Source organism: Pinus tabuliformis, chromosome 5_2, assembly GCF_031772625.1.
Source record: "Pinus tabuliformis cultivar Carrire ecotype Pingquan chromosome 5_2, CPIR1, whole genome shotgun sequence".
Taxonomy (NCBI): Eukaryota; Viridiplantae; Streptophyta; class Pinopsida; order Pinales; family Pinaceae; genus Pinus; species Pinus tabuliformis.
The window spans coordinates 1112550643-1112568754 of NC_142306.1; positions in this window are offsets into that span (position 1 = coordinate 1112550643).

Below are 18112 nucleotides of genomic sequence, written 5' to 3' on the forward strand. Positions count from 1 at the left end.
CTATCCCCCCTTAGTGACAACTTCCTGAACTCCAAACATAAATCGAAGTTTAGTAAACTTCGTTTATGTGAGAGCCTTTATAAAGATGACTGCAACTTGATCATCAGTTGAACAATATTGCACTTCAAGAACATGGTCATGAATGAGCTTTTTGATGAAGTGCATGTTTATTTCAATGTGCTTGTTGTGCTGATGTTGGACGGGATCTTTGCATAGTTGAATGGCACTTTTATTATCACACCAAAGTGTTGTTAGATGTTGTTGCTGAAATCCAAACTCTGACAGGATCTGACGAAGCCACAAGGCTTCCTTACTAGCTTCTACAGTGCTACGATACTATGATTCTGCTGAAGAAAGAGAAATGGCACTTTGTTTCTTGCAAGCCCATGTAATAAGTCCAGAACCAAGAGTGAAGACATAACCTGTAGTAGAATTATGATCATCAGGGTCACCATCCCAATCAGAATCAGTGAAACCAACCAATAGAGGAGATGCTTTTGCACTGTAATGAATCCCAAACTGAAATGTACCTTGAACATAAAGAAGTATTCTTTTCACTGCTTTCCAATGACTTACATGTGGGTTTTTGATAAATTGAGCAATAAGGCCAACAACAAAGGAAAGGTCGGGATGGGTATGGGTCAAATACAAAATGTTTCCTACAAGCTGACGATATAAGGTAGCATCAACTTTAGGGGAAGTACAAGTGACTGAAAGTTTGGCTCCAGACTGAAAGGGAGAAGGGGTTGGATTATATTCTTCCATGTGAAAGCGGCGTAGAAGATCACAGGCATACTTGGACTCGGAAAGGGAAATACCTTATTTGGATTGCAAGACTTGGAGACTAAGAAAATAATGCAAGTATCCTAACTCTGTCATTTCAAACTGCTTTTTAAGGCTAGACTTCACATGGTTTATAAGGTTGGGATCACTACCAATAAGGATAAGATCATCAACATAAAGAACAAGAATGATAAGAGACTTACCACTTTCTTGGTGTAGAGAGTATTGTCAGAATGACACCTAGAAAAGCTAGTATCTAAAAGAAAGCTATCCATTTTGGCATACCAAGCCCGAGAGGCTTGCTTGAGACCATAAAGGGATTTCTTAAGCTGACATACAAGGCTGAAGTCTATGTGTATAAAGACAGGAGGTTTTTCCATATAGATTTCTTCATGCAAGTCCTCGTGCAAGAAGGCAGATTTAACATCCATATGATGGACTTCCCATTTGAAAGAGGCAGCAAGGGAAAGAACAAGGCAGATAGAGTTCATTTTGGCAACAGGGGAGAATGTTTCAGTATAGTCAATGCCTTCAACTTGTGAAAAACCCTTAGCAACAAGATGAGTGTTGGCATTATGGCATTATGGACATGTGTTGAACTTGATGGCAACCCTCTCACAGACAGACATTTCTCTTGATGGGGACAAGAAGAGCCAAAAGGAGAGAAGAGGGGCCATTTACATATGCTTATTGGAACCTTTGAGCCATTGGGAGATTATCGGAGCAATCGAGGCTCTTTCTCATATATAAAGAGCTTATTGGGAGTGATCAGGCCTCATATGCATGTATTAGTGTTATCGGGAGATGTTTGGGCGCGTAAAACCCATATATATGCATTATATCCCCTTTTCGGCAGTTACATGAATAATATCATTGCGGCATCGAAGTTTCGGCATATCGCATAACAATTATCTATATATATATATATATATATATATATATATATATATATATATATATATATATATATGTTTCGGCATATCGGCGCATTGGGGTTTTAGCTGTGTAACCCAGAAGCATATTGCAATGGACCCGATGGTGGCATTAACTCTGGCTTATAATAATATCGCATCCGCAATTCGGCATATATGCGCGTCGGACTTCGTTGAAACCTCTGATTGCGGTTGGACCCGATGGTGGCATCAAACATGGCTTATAATAATATTGCATCCGGCTATGTGACTTTGGTGAAATCCTCCGATTGCGATAAGAGGGGTCAGACCCGATGAAGGAATTAAAAGTATTTCATATTAAATCGCATCCGTGGTGTTCGCCCATAAGCCTCCCACTTCAAAACGCCGATAGCGATGAAAGGAGCGGACCCAATATATTAATAAAGGCTGGTTAATGGGGCATATCGCATCCGATCCATCGGATCGGACGTCGGGTATGTATTGTTAGCGATGAGAGCGGACCCGATATATTATTAGTGTGGATGCATTATGTTAAAAGTCCGCATTTGTGGTTTTGGGACCATTTTCATAGTTTTTCCCGCTTAAGCCTATTCTTAGGAGATTGGTCAAAACAGTTGCGCCTCAGGTTTTCGGATCCTCTGGTTTCGATTCATGGTATTATCAAAAGCATGATTATATAAAGAAAAAGGGGATTCGGTGCCAATGCATCGATGATGAATTGAAGATCTTAAGGAAACTGTGCAACCGCAGACACGCAAAAGACAGAAGTCTCTTCGGGTGTGGAGAATCGCTATTCAGGAGGTGATGTGGGAACGGTCACCCACAGCCTTCGGGTGTGCAGCAGTATGTAAATCCTCTGTTTGGGTCTTGATATCAACCTCTGTTGTCTATATCGGGTGATAACTGTCATGTATATGGATCTGGTGCTTGGGTTGGCCCTTGAGTGATTCTGATAGATCTATTGTTTGGGTAATTCTGAAGATTTGTTTGTACTTGATGACCATTTTATCTTCTTGGATCCAGTCTGAAAATTAATGAAACGTGGTCCTTGAACGAAGTAGGGGGTTGTAGCTCCCTTCCAGGAGAGACTGGAGAACGAGAGAGAGTTGTAGCTCTCTGCAAGTTGCAGCCTGCGTACTGGTAAAGGACTGCACCAGTACAAAATCATTGTAAAAGAAATTCTATTTGAAAGAAGATAGAGACATATTGCAGCAGGTGGTTTTCACCCACATTGGGTTTCCACCTTATATCTGGTGTTCCTTTGTGTGACTATCTGTTTTTACTGTTCTTGATTCATTATTATATGGTTCTGATATACAAGTTAATTATCAATATCAGAAGAATACTTTAAAGCATAAGTCTGGATGGTTTATTGAAAAGAAATTAATAACACTAATTCACCCCCCCTCTCAGTATTATTTCCAACAATTGGTATCAGAGCAGGTCCTTCAGAGAAGCTTGATCGCTTGAAGGAAGACCATTCATCATGAGCAACTACGAGAGGGAAGCATCAATCAGGCCACCGATTTTTGATGGGACAAACTTCAATTATTGGAAGGTAAGAGTTACTGCCTATCTTCAATCACTTGGTACAGAAGTTTGGGATATCATAGAGACAGGCTACACTTTTCCTTCAGCTACTCCTACGGATCCGGCCGAGAAGAAGAAATATGAAACAAATGCTAAAGCAGTCAATACTCTATTGGGATGCTTATCTCAATCAGAATTCGTGAAGGTTATGCAATATAAATCCGCAAAAGAAATATGGGACAAGATTGTCTTGAGCTACGAAGGAGATGAACAGGTAAAGCGTGCTAAACTTCAAACCCTCGGGATTTAGTATGAGAATCTCAGAATGTATAATGATGAAAGTGTGGCTAACTATTTCCTTAGGGTGGATGAGATTGTTAATTGCATGAAAAACTTGGGTGAAGAAATAAAAGAGGCTGTTTTGGTTGAAAAAGTTCTAAGATCCTTGTCCCCCAAGTTTGAATCTAAAGTGTCTGCCATAGAAGAAAAGGAGAATCTACGAACTCTCACCATGTCACAGCTGCACGGAATTCTAACTGCTTATGAAATGAGAAAAGGAGGTCATTCAGACAGGAGAGAAGCTGCCTTCGAGGCTTCAGGCAAAGGAGAGTACTTTGAATCAAATCATGTGTCAGAAGAAGAAGAAGAATCAAATTTTGTCAGAAATCTTCAACGAGGTGCTGGTAGATTCAGAGGTAAGTTACCCTTCAAATGTTTTGCTTGTGGAAGAGTAGGTCACTATGCTGCCAAATGTCCTCATAAGGATAAGATTGACAAGGGAAGGGAACCTGTTGGATGGAATAAGAAACAGAATGCAAATAAGAAGAGCTATTACACCCATGAAGACAGTGATGGTCTATCAAATAGCGACGAAGATGAACGAGGTAATCCCTATAAACTTTTAATGGCTTTTGAAGATGATGATTACATGGATGCTCTAGATATAGATAACTATTATGAGGAGATGTCTAGACTCAAGACATGCTTAGAAGAAAAGAATGTGATCATTGAGACTCTGCAAATCCAACTTGATGAAAAGGAACAATCTCTTGAAAAATTAGAATATGAAATTGTTGGGCTTCAAAAATAAATTGAGAAAATAAAGGCTCTCAATCTTAAATTTGTTAAAGGATCTGAAACTCTGGATGAGATCATCAATGTGCAGCGTTCTCCATTAATCAAGACAGGTCTGGGATATAATGGAGAAGCATCTCAAGCATCCACCTCTAAAATTTATCTTGATGCAGTAAGAAGGAGCGATCAAAGGCCCAATAGAAATCATCAAGTGAATCAGGGACAATTTATCTCAAGAACGAACAAAAATTATCAAGAAAATCGGAGGCAAGCTACAAACAGAAGCTACGACCAGCCACAGGTAAAATCTTCCCAATTTGCCTCAAGAATGGATGTTGGTAGAAACTACAATCAGTTGGATGACAGATTTGATAATTGCAGAAGTTTATTCAATGGGCAATGTTTCTCTTGCCATAATTTTGGTCACAAAGCAGCTCAATGTGTTTCCTATAAGACAATCATGACTAGAGAAGCTCAAAAACAAAGAAGTATGTCTGGAATCAAGAAAAGGACCTATAAAAGTTTTTCCGCCCTAGAAAGTGAAATTGAATGTTCCATTTGTAATAACTTCGGTCATGAAGAATCTGAATGCAGGAGCAGGTTTCGGAAGACAATTCAGAAGGAACAAAGCCCGAATGCCAGAACATGGAGAATGAAGGAACCACAACCAGAAAGATGTGGAATAGCCTTTTACGCAGAAGGAAAAGAAAATTTATGGTTTATCGACAGCGGATGTTCGAAGCATATGACAGGTGATAAAGAAAAACTTGAATCATATACTACTCTAGAAAAGGGAAAGAAGGTTTCTTTTGGAAATGATACTCCTGCGGCCATAAAAGGACAAGGCACTGCTCAGTTGAAAGAAAAGGTCAAGGCTGGAAATGTTTTGTACGTTGATGGATTGAAACATAATCTTCTAACTGTCAGTCAGATGTGCGATCAAGGAACCGAGGTAATATTTAGATCAAATGGATGTCGTGTTCGTGATCTTGATACAGGTGAAACAGTGATCAAAGGCAAAAGAACTCCAAACAATCTATACATATTTGAAGAAGGACAACAACAATGCTATATGAGCAAGGATGATGAGCACTGGTTATGGCACCGGAGGTTGGGGCATCTAAGTTTTTCACAAATAAGGAAAGCATTCAAGTATCAGGCAGTTCGTGATCTTCCAAATATCAAAATTCCAGACAACACAATATGCAAATCATGTCAGTTTGGTAAACAAACCAGGACTAACTTCCCTGAGAAGGAAGGATCAGCCAGCAAACATCTCGAACTTATTCATACAGATGTATGTGGTCCATTTAGGACAAGGACACCTCGAGGAGAGGAATACCTTATATTATTCATTGACGATTTCTCCAGGTTTGTTTGGTTAGGACTTATGAAGCACAAAGACGAAGCATTTGAAAAATTCAAATCCTTCAAAGCCTTGGTCGAAAATGAATCAGATCACAAAATTAAGTGTCTCAGGTCTGATAGAGGTGGGGAATTTACCTCAAATGAATTTTTCGATTTTTGTGAAGAGCATGGAATAAAAAGGGAATTCTCTACAGCAAGGACTCCTCAGCAAAATGGAGTGGTGGAAAGGATGAACAGAACAGTCCAACAAATGGCTCATGCCATGCTTGATGAGTCTGGAACTCCCGCAACCTTCTGGGGTGAAGCTGCATATGCCGCGGTTGTTATTCTCAACAAAACAAATGTCCGAGTGAACAGCACTCAAACTCCTCATGAGCTCTAGTATGGTAAAACTCCTTCGGTAAAGCATTTTAAAATTTTTGGAAGCAAATGCTATATTAAGAATACTGATGAACAGCTTGGCAAACTTGAGACTAGAGCAGATGAAGGCATTCTCCTTTGTTATTCGCCTTATAGTAAAGCATATAAGTGTTACAATAAAAGACTTGGAAGAATTGTTGACAGCATTGATGTAGTGGTTGATGAAAAAGGATACATTCCTAGCCAAGTAAATCATGAAAATATCGAAGAAGATGAAGACTACCCTCAAAGACAGAATGATGAAGAAGAAGAACCTCAACAAGCACCAGAGGAATAGATAAGGATAGAAGAAAAGACTCCATCCAGGTATGTACAGAAGAATCATCCAGAATCTCAGATTTTGGGACAAAAGGAGGCAAGCGTACAAACTAGAAGAACAATTGCAGAAGCTTCAAGCTATTTGGCATTACTCTCCTCCACTGAACCACAAAATGTAAGAGAGGCATGCAAGGATGAATGTTGGGTCAAGGCAATGGATGAAGAACTTGAACAGATCGAAAAGAACAACACTTGGGAGTTGGTTCCTAGACCAAAGGATAAGAATGTCATAGGAACAAAATGGATCTTCAAAAATAAGTTGAACGAAAATGGGGAGGTAATTAGAAACAAGGCAAGACTGGTGTGTAAAGGGTATGCCCAACAAGAAGGAATATATTTTGAATAAACATTTGCTCCTGTTGCAAGACTTGAGGCCATCCGAATGTTCCTTGCTCTCTCAAGCTTTCAAAAGTTCAAAGTATTTCAAATGGATGTGAAATCAGCTTTTCTGAATGGAGACTTAGAAGAAGAAGTGTACATTGATCAGCCAAATGGTTTCATTCTTGGGAATGATCCAAATCTTGTATGCAGATTAAAAAAGGCTCTCTATGGTCTTAAACAGGCTCCAAGGGCTTGGTACTACTGTTTGGACAAATCTCTTCATCAACAAGGCTTTTCAAAAGGATCAGCAGATAGCAATCTTTATATAAAAATTGAAAATGACAAGTTGCTAATACTTGTTGTGTATGTAGATGATATTATCTTTGGCAGCAATGAAGAAGCTATGAGTCAAAACGTTTCCTCGGTAATGCAGAAAGAATTCGAAATGTCCCTACTAGGTGAACTGACATACTTTCTTGGATTGCAAATCCAACAAAATATAGACGGTATCTTCTTGTCACAAACCAAGTACCTCAAGCAGATTTTGAAGAAGTATGGCATGGAAGATTCAAAGCCAGTACGTACCCCCATGGTTACAGGATGCAGTCTTAGTGCGAATGATGAATCAGCTGCAGTTCATCAACCAACATACAGATCTATGATTGGAAGTCTTCTTTATTTGACAGGTACCCGACCAGACATCATGCATGTAGTTGGAATAGTTGGAAGATTTCAGGCAAATCCAAAGGAAACTCATCTTCAGGCAGTAAAGAGAATCTTCAAATATCTTCAAGGAACTCAAAACTATGGTTTATGGTATCCTAGAGACACAGATCTCACACTTCATGCTTACACAGAAGCAGATTCGGCTGGAAGTGTGGATGACAGGAAAAGCACAAGTGGTGGTGCTTTCTTTATGGGTTCCAGATTAGTATCATGGTTCAGCAAGAAAAAGAGTTCAATTGCCTTATCTACAGCTGAAGCAGAATATGTAGCTGCTGCATCTTGTTGCACCCAACTTCTTTGGATGATGCAGACCTTACAGGATTTTCAAATCACTTGTACTCCACCTATCTCCATCTTATGTGATAATACAAGTGCAATCAGCATTTCAAAGAACCCAGTCATGCATTCAAAAACCAAGCACATACCGATCAAGTATCATTTTCTCAGGGAACAAGTGCTTGAACAAAAGGTCAAGTTGGAATATGTTTCTTCTAAGGAACAAGTGGCTGATATATTTACCAAACCATTGCCCAGGGAGACTTTTGAATACCTCAGGCAAAAGCTGGGGGTTGTCGATGCATCATCCTGTTGTTAATTCTCAGATTGATGCTTGTACGCAAGGTTCGTATGGGGTATACGCATACAAGGCTCAGGGGGAGCATATCTAATCCATTGTTGGCATTATAGTATTGCACCATATTTGATCTCAGTAGGAGCAAACAGGGCGGATGGCGGTCCTCGGTAAGTTCTTGATTAAAGGTGCCGAGTTCGATCAGCGGCACGAGCAGAAGGGAAAACAGGGCGGTCTCTGTATTATAAGTAGCCAGTAGCTGTGGAGTGGAATGGTTACCCGAAAAATCTGAAGTTGATATCGCTTTCAGCATGCGATTCATAATTAGGCGGAACAGGTCCTCAGGGGATAAATCAGGAGGAGCAAGCTCTCAAGGGGAGAAATAGTCAGGAGATGCAGATATCCGCCCTTTGCCCTTGATGTCAAAGGGGGAGAGTGCTTTTTGTGCTTTTTGGTCGGTGTTGTTGCCATCAAGTCCAAAGGGGGAGATTGTTGGCATTATGGCATTATGGACATGTGTTGAACTTGATGGCAACCCTCTCACAGACAGACATTTCTCTTGATGGGGACAAGAAGAGCCAAAAGGAGAGAAGAGGGGCCATTTACATATGCTTATTGGAACCTTTGAGCCATTGGGAGCTTATCGGAGCAATAGAGGCTCTTTCTCATATATAAAGAGCTTATTGGGAGTGATCAGGCCTCATATGCATGTATTAGTGTTATCGGGAGATGTTTGGGCGCATAAAACCCATATATATGCATTATATCCCCTTTTCGGCGGTTACATGAATAATATCATTGCGGCATCGAAGTTTCGGCATATCGCATAACAATTATATATATATATATATATATATATATGTTTCGGCATATCGGCACATTGGGGTTTTGGCTGTGTAACCCGGAAGCATATTGCAATGGACCCGATGGTGGCATTAACTCTGGCTTATAATAATATCGCATCCAGCTATGTGACTTTGGTGAAATCCTCCGATTGCGATAAGAGGGGTCGGACCCGATGAAGGAATTAAAAGCATTTCATATTAAATCGCATCTGCGGTGTTCACCCATAAGCCTCCCACTTCAAAACGCCGATAGCGATGAAAGGAGAGGACCCGATATATTAATAAAGGCTGGTTAATGGGGCATATCACATCCGATCCATCGGATCGGACGTCGGGCATGTATTGTTAGTGATGAGAGCGGACCCGATATATTACTAGTGCGGATGCATTATGTTAAAAGTCCGCATTTGTGGTTTTGGGACCATTTTCATAGTTTTTCCCGCTTAAGCCTATTCTTAAGAGATTGGTCAAAACAGTTGCGCCTCAGGTTTTCGGATCCTCTGGTTTCGATTCATGGTATTATCAAAAGCATGATTATATAAAGAAAAAGGGGATTCGGTGCCAATGCATTGATGATGAATTGAAGATCTTAAGGAAACTGTGCAGCCGCAGACACACAAAAGACAGAAGTCTCTTCGGGTGTGGAGAATCGCTATTCAGGAGGTGATGTGGGAACGGTCACCCACAGCCTTCGGATGTGCAGCAGTATGTAAATCCTCTGTTTGGGTCTTGATGTCAGCCTCTGTTGTCTATATCGAGTGATAACTGTCATGTATATGGATCTGGTGCTTGGGTTGGCCCTTGAGTGATTCTGATAGATCTGTTGTTTGGGTAATTCTGAAGATTTGTTTGTACTTGATGACCATTTTATCTTCTTGGATCCAGTCTGAAAATTAATGAAACGTGGTCCTTGAACGAAGTAGGGGGTTGTAGCTCCCTTCCAGGAGAGACTGGAGAACGAGAGAGAGTTGTAGCTCTCTGCAGGTTGCAGCCTGCGTACTGGTAAAGGACTGCACCAGTACAAAATCATTGTAAAAGAAATTCTATTTGAAAGAAGATAGAGACATATTGCAGCAGGTGGTTTTCACCCACATTGGGTTTCCACCTTATATCTGGTGTTCCTTTGTGTGACTATCTGTTTTTACTGTTCTTGATTCATTATTATATGGTTCTGATATACAAGTTAATTATCAATATCAGAAGAATACTTTAAAGCATAAGTCTGGATGGTTTATTGAAAAGAAATTAATAATACTGATTCACCCCCCCCCTCTAAGTATTATTTCCAACAATGAGATTTATGTTTATCAACTTTTACATCTAGTCCAAACTTGGTTTTGTAAACTGATTTGCATCTAACAAGTTTTCGTCCCTTTGGAATAGGAACAAGATCCCATGTATCATTTTCCAATAATGAACGATATTCTTCATTCATAGTTGTGTCCCAATCTGAATGGCCTGAATCTTCTACAAAGGTGTCAAGATCATAATTCGCTGAAGCTTGAGCCAGTAAAGAAGAGGCTATATCGAATTGAGAAAGTGTACGTCGTTGTTCTTTAGGATCACCTGTAAGAGCACTTGCTGCATCCTGAGTAGCACAGACCCATTTTGGAAGCTAAGGAGCTGAAGGAGGATCCCAAGAAGGTGGGGGAGGATTGTCATCCCTGCTATCATCATCTGAAGAAGAAATATTTTCAGAAGTAGAAGGGATAGAGAGAGGTGGCACATCCACCGAACTAGGCTCGTAGGCCAATATATTTTCAGAAAACTTTACGTCTCTTCTAATGATAACATTTTTGGATTTAGTTGGAAGAAGTGTATCTCCTTTGACATCTTCATAATATCCAAAAAAAATACATTTTTCACTCTTAGGTTCTAAGGCTTTATGTTTCTCATCTGGAATGTGGGCCCATGCTTCACTTCCAAAAACAAGAAAGTGACTTACATCTGGTTTAATTGAGCTCCATGCTTCTTCTAGACTTATATTCTTTAAAACCTTAGCAGGAGTGAGATTCACTATGTAATTTGCACAGTTAATTGCTTCTGGCCAAAAATTAAGACTAAGTCCTTTATATTGAAGGATAAAATTAGCCATTTCCTTTAAGGTGCGATTCTTCCTTTCAGCGACACCATTTGCTGTGGAGTATATGGAACAATATGTTGCAATTGAAATCCATGCTCAGTGCAAATGTTGATGAATTTGTTGTTAACATATTCTCCACCATTATCAAATCTTAGCTTAAGAATTTGATGTCCAAATTGCTTCTCAACGAAGGCCTTAAAGGCCAAGAACATTTTAAAGACTTCACTCTTGAGTTTTAAGAAGTATACCAAAGTGCGTCTGGAGAAATCATCAATGAAAGTTAAGAAATACTTGTAGCCATAGAATGAAACAACTGGAAGTGGACCACATAAATCACTATGTACAAGCTATAAAGGGGTTGAGGCATGCCAAGAGGCACCTTTTTCAAAACTATCCCAATGATGTTTTCCGAGTACACATCTGGAACAAACACCATTTCTGCAAGATACCATAGGAAGGCATGTCACCATATTTTATTTACATAGATTTTGAAGGGAGCGATAGTTTAAGTGGCCAAATCGCTCATGCCAAAGTTTGCTCACTTCATCATTATGAGCAACAAATACTGAGGGAAGAGCTGACAACCCAAAGTTGTTAAACTTATACAACCTTGTAGAATCATCAGCAATTCCAGTAGCTAAAATATGTCTAATATCTCTTAGGTCCTTAATTACAACATCGTGAGGTGAAAATTCAACGGTTTTACCTTCAGCTGAATGAGTTATCTGTTATATAGATAGAAGGTTGCAAGATAAGGTTGGAACACACAATACATCATTAAATTGACCATTATCTAGATGAATAGTTTCAGTCCCTACAACACTGAGAGATCTATCATCACCAACATATATATTTTTGTTGTTACAATCATTTAAAGAAGAAAACATGGCTTTGTTTTTTGCCATGTGATAAGAAGCTCCAGAATCAATGAGCCACTCATGATAATGAGAAGAAGAAGATACATTTAGTGCATAACCGGACCGCGATGCTTGACAACCACCTGCAGAAAGTGTTATTCTTCAAGATGAAGTTGAATTTGAAGAGTGTTCCAAATGGATATTATGCTTCTTCATTGTTGCTTCCAAGGCTTCCATCTTCTTAAAGCATTTGGATTCTAAGTGGCCATCTCGATTACAAAATTTGCAATGTCTATCAGTCTTCTTCCCTTTGTTTTTATTTTCCTTATCATTTTGATGAATTGATTTTTCATTTTGTTGAGACTGAAAGTGCTTAGGACCCTTGTTTGGTTTAGGAACATTCTTTTTAGGATACTTGTTTCGGGTGAAATCACCCTAGGCCTTTGGGTTAGAACCCAAACAGAGCAGAAGCAAACTACAACAAGAAATACTCAAACAGCTCACGCAAGATGCTTATATTATTAAACTACATAAGAGTGACTGTACCGAGATTTCCTTCGTTCGAGTAGGTCCCGCAGGGTTCAGACCCTCTGCAACTCCCAATGTTCTTCAAACCTGAAAATCATTCAATTTGAACATACATAGCAGTATAGAAGTAAATCATTCATGAAATTGACTTTATATCATATAAACAAATGATTGATCATACATCAATTTTGGAAACAAGACATCATTTCTTTTATTGCAGTAAGCTATAAATAACATGGAGAGAATTCACCTGAGTCTTTCTCTGGCTCTAAGCAGAACCGTCCTTCGGATTCGTCCTATCCCAGCCTTCAACAATCTTCTTCCATCACCAACACCATGATATCTCAATCAAAAGGAAGGATATCTATAATCAAGGAAACAAGGGTTTCCTAAAGCTTGGGGAAGTGCATGAGGCACAGGGATTCATCAGACTCAATCAAGGATAATCTCAGTATAATAACTCTATCTCTTCTCCTCCTCTTAAGGCCTTCCCATAGAGGTCTATTTATACCTCTCCCAATTAGTTTTTTAGTTGGGAAACAATTGGGCCATGGGAAATAAAAGGTAATCAACAGGTAAAACCCGTGAACTCCACCCAAAATTAAGGAAATTTAATTTTTTAAGTGTTTTAATACATATACACGGGTTGGGTATTGATTGACCTGCGTGTACACGCTTATAACTTAGGGCAAAGTAGCGTACAGGGAATAAAACATTGTTTTTTATATATTTGGACCAAGTTTGGAAGGAGGGGTTGCCCTAGGCCATAAACAAAGCATCATAAATACCAAGAGTGGTAAATGGTGCTATAATAGATGCCCCCTAATATATGAGGTTAGAAGGGGTACATGATGGACGAAATGTATTAAGTGTATGGAAAGAATCATGCTGAGATTGAGAAGGACTCACCAGAATTCAGCCTGCCAGGCCATCAAAAGAGATCAGAACGAAAATATTGTCTGAGGCGGGCATACCCATGCTCAGAGAAAGTAAAGCATGTCTGCATATCAAGTACAAGCAGATCCAATATGTATACTAGTATAAAGGAACTAAAAGTACATAAGGGATCGTCTGATCGTGATCGAAAAAGTACATGTCTGAATATCACATATAAGAAGACGATCAATGATGCTGAAGGATGAAGTTTATCACTAATGTCAAAAACTGATCCCAATAGTACCAAATGAACATGATGGAATAAAACGGTAGTACATCACAACTCACATGCCAGCATATAAGATGTCACTGTGAAGAACTACAACATATAAGGTGGATGGTGTCAACTAGCAGCAACAGGAGCAACTGACAAGTGAACTAAAACATGTTGATGCACCTCGAGGTCTTCACCGACCACCGCGGCAGATTTCTACACAATGGGAATGAATGATATGAGGTCGACCACGTGAGAAATCGTTTGATTACCAATCATTGTTGCATAACGTTAACAAACGCGAGACTACTCACCGATAATGATAATGAGAGTCAAGGTACCCAGTACAATCTAACAAGTGCGAATGAATGAGATGAAGTTGAACACTTGAAAGAATCTATCAAACAGGAGACAATGATGGTTTCCCACTGTCGATAACAAAGGAATCTAACACTAATGACTGCAAACCCCAAGGTACTGCCAAATGGACTCTAGATCTTTTTCCCAGAGAAAATGAGTTGTAGTCGACATGAAATGCTTCATCAATCTAGCGTGAGTGTAACCCATAGGCTAATAATGTGGAAGGAATCGGACGAAAAAGATGTAGTAACCTGGTTGAAGCACGTTTCTAGAGTACAAAAGATGTAGCTAGCGCACAATAGAAACCCTCTGAACCAACCAATAATGAAAGCTGACACAGAGGTGAGGAATCCACCAATAGCGTCAAATGGAAACCAAGGCATTGCACAAATCCCAATGTGTGATAATGAAAGCTGATGTCGAACACAAGGGAAACCACTCAGCCAAAGACCCATGATATTGATCGATGTTGAGCACAAGGTGACCTATCAATAATGAAAATAGGGCTAGGGTGCGGCTCTAGATCTGCCCTCAGAGAAATTTGTTGTAGTTGATAAGGACAAGACTCACTAGCAAGAAGTCAATGGAAACCTTCTCAAACCGGCACGAGCAAAGGACCAATATAACTGGTGTGGTGACGAACATGACAGTGACAACCAGGGATGGACAACTGAAAAATAGGTCAAGAGACATCGCAGAGAGTGTTAGGACTCCACTATGTATCATTTTTGCTATATATTTTGACACCACTCTACTCTTAAACCATGAACTTCATTGTCTTTTTCATCCACTTTATCCCAAGGTATATAGAAACCTCTTCTTTATTATATGTTTAATCTGTCTTACATTTAATTCCGCAATACTCTTATATTTTATCATTAATTGAAGTGCATTGTTGCTAACACAAGTCAAAGATCGCAGATAAGTTATATGCCTTGTTGGGAACGAGCGGCCGTTGCTGAGACAGCTGACTCCGTTGCTGAAACAGCTGACTCCGTTGCTGAAACAGCTGACTCCATTGCTGAAACAGCTGACTCAGTTGCTGAAACAGCCGTCAAGCACGCAAATCCCGTTATGCGTAATTTGCGATTCTGGAAGAACATTTTGTGGAATAGTAGCAGCAGCACGAAGATACGGTTACCTGGATTATCCTGAAGATAGCACTTTTGTTGTCTCGGTTGTAACAGCATCTCTTTTTGAAAGAACAGAATAGTCTTGTTTTGGGAAAGAAAACAGAATCGAGATGATGAAGATTCGCTCTCATGTAAATTGTAAAAGATGTCTCCTCTTTAAAAAGAGGAGACATCATCATTAGAGGGGGGTTGAATTGTAAGTTACAGGAGAGTATTGTGTGAGAACTGGAGCTAGTCTCCTTCTGTAATGTATCAGTTACTTTGACAGATGAATAAAATCTTCTTTTGAGCGTTTCAATTTAATTCTTTCTCTTGGGGAATCTTGTGAGAAGGAAAGGGCCCGCCTTCCTCACAAGATTCACCCTTTTGGTTCCTGTAGTTTGTTTATTTCTTTATGTGTTTGCACTTCCCTTAATTCTGTTGTTGAAACACTAGTTACACAGTTTTGCAATACTCTGTTTCTTAGCGCTAAACGTATCGAATACACGAATGAATGATGTTGAGAGCATGTGCTGAAGATTCCTGCATAAAGGAATAGGGTCTTGCTCCCATTGATTGCTTTCCTTTGCCTGCAGTGTGATTAGAAACAAGAGGGCAAGTGCTGAAGGTTCCTGTTCCTGGGAATAGGGTCTTGATCTCTTGAAGTTACTTTTCTTACAGTGTGATTAAGTGCCAGGCAGCAGGTGCTAAAGTTCCTCACCAAGGAATAGGGTCCTGTTCCTGATATGGTTGAATGATTTCTTTCTTTGTAGATTGATTTTCCTTTGCTGTAACAGAGAAATCGTTTCTGCTATAATTTAATTGACTTCAGCTTTGAGTAAGTAGAGTGTGAATTAGTAGATTGATGAATTTAACAGGTGTGTATCTTTCTTTTACTACAACATCGATTCCGCTTTTGAAATTGAGCATATCCAGTGCGTTATTATCTTTGAAATAAAAAGACCTCCTCGGGTTGACAATTTATGTGGAGCTCGAATTGTGAAAACAATTAGAGCGACCAACATTTTGGCGCCGTTGCCGGGGAAGGTAATTATAGATTTCAAAAGCATTCATCTTTTCTTTTTAATGTGCAGATTGTATGAGAGGACGAGGAAACCAGAAGAAAAATAACCGCACAGGTGGCAAGGGCTGGGGAGGACGAAAAACTTTTATTGACGAGATTGTATCGAAGGCTGAATCATCACAAAGATTAAGTTCTCGGAAATCAAAATTCCAGCGTTCCCCTCAGTCAGATTACAGAACAGAGGAAGTTGTGGGTCCTGAAAATACAGAAGAACCAGCAGTCAGTGCTGAAGAGTCAGAGGAAAGTATTAGCAGATCAGTAGAACACATTGAGGAAATAGTAGAAAGCGTTGGACGACCGGTAGAGAACATTGAAGAACCAATAGAGGATTCTGACGATCGAGAAAGTGCAGTAGGAGGGCCAACAATGGAAGATAACAATGATGCCTTCCTCTTTGGAGGAGGAAGTGCAGGTCCTGAAGAAGAAAGAAAGGATGAAAATTCCCTCTCTACCTTGGGATTTCCCATCAGTGATCTCCCTGCAGGAACAATGAAAAATATTCCATTGTCTGCTCTACCTAACTTTCATGGTTTATCCACTGAAGATCCTGACGAATTTCTTTTTGAATTTGATATATTATGCAGAAGTTATGATTATGTTACTAATGCTCAAAAGTTGAAGCTGTTTCCAGCCACCTTAAAAGGGAATGCTTTAAGATGGTTCATGAGCCTTGGAAGTCAGGTAATCACAACATGGGAGCAGATGAAACAAAAATTTCTGCTTAAATATCAAGACTACTGCCGGACGAGAGAGAAGAAGGATGAACTGTTCAATATGGCACAAAAGTCGGATGAAAGTCTGGAGGACTACATAGAAAGGCTGCAGTACAACATACAGAGGTCTGATCATCCGGATATAAGTAAGGAAATTCGTAAAACAATATTACTTAGAGGTTTAAGGGATGATTGTCTAAATATGTTAAATATGCTTGCTAAGGGAGATATATCTAAAGAATCATATGATGAGATTTGTGAACTTGCTAAAAGGTGCTCTAGGGGAGCTGCAAGAAACAGAATAAGAGATTCCACCTATTCAAGGGTGCAGAAATCAGCCAATGGAGGAGCAACAAGAGCAGAAATAGGTAATTTACTTGAAGAATTTAAAACCGAAATGTTAAGTTCTTTTGCTTCGCAGATTGACACTTTGCAGGTTAAGAAGAAGCAGGCCGAAGCAGAAGCAACTATGGCTGTCTTTTGCCCGAAATGTAGAGACAAACATCCACTAAGGGAATGCCCAAGAGATAAAATACCAATTTGCACCCTTTGTGAGAAAGATCATGAGACAGAACAGTGTCCATCTCTACCAGGAATAAAAGCAGCGTTGCAGCCAACGGAAGAAGAAGCTGAAGCAGTTTACCTGCTAACTCAAAGAAGACAATGGCAACCTAAAGGGCAAGGTACGAACTCTGGTATGCCATTTAATCGTTGGAACAATTATTCTGCTTTTGGCCAAACAAGTTACCCCCCCTTCAACCAAATGCAATACCCACTTTTCAATCAAATGAATTTCCCACCCATGCAAATGCAAAACCCTCCCTTTGTTGACCCTTCAATGTGGACTCCTTGGCCTCCACAGCAGCCACCTCCTTTTAATCCTTGGAACCCAAATTGGAATAGTCAATCACTCCCGTACCCAAATCAATTGCCTCAATTCCAACAATCACTCCCTCTGCCATCAAATGCTCCGCCAAACAACCAAATGAGACCCCAACTACCTGTGCAACCAAATCCTAACCCCAACAATAAAGTTGTGCAAGTCATTGATATTCAGAATCAGTCTATATTTCCTACTATGCAATGTAATGATATTCATTTGAGATCTGGAAGAATAGTAGAGCCTATTATTGATGACATAACTGATTCAGATAAAAATGAAACCGAGAAACAAAAAGAAGCTCAACCACCTCCTAACAAAAATGTTGAAATAACAGAACCACCATTCCCCGAGCGTTTGGTTTTAACCAAAACAACTGAAACACCTGCTTTTAATTTTATGGGGGAATTGCAAAATTTGTATATTAAAATTCCACTTTTACAAGCATTAAGAGATGTACCAATTTATGCCAGAA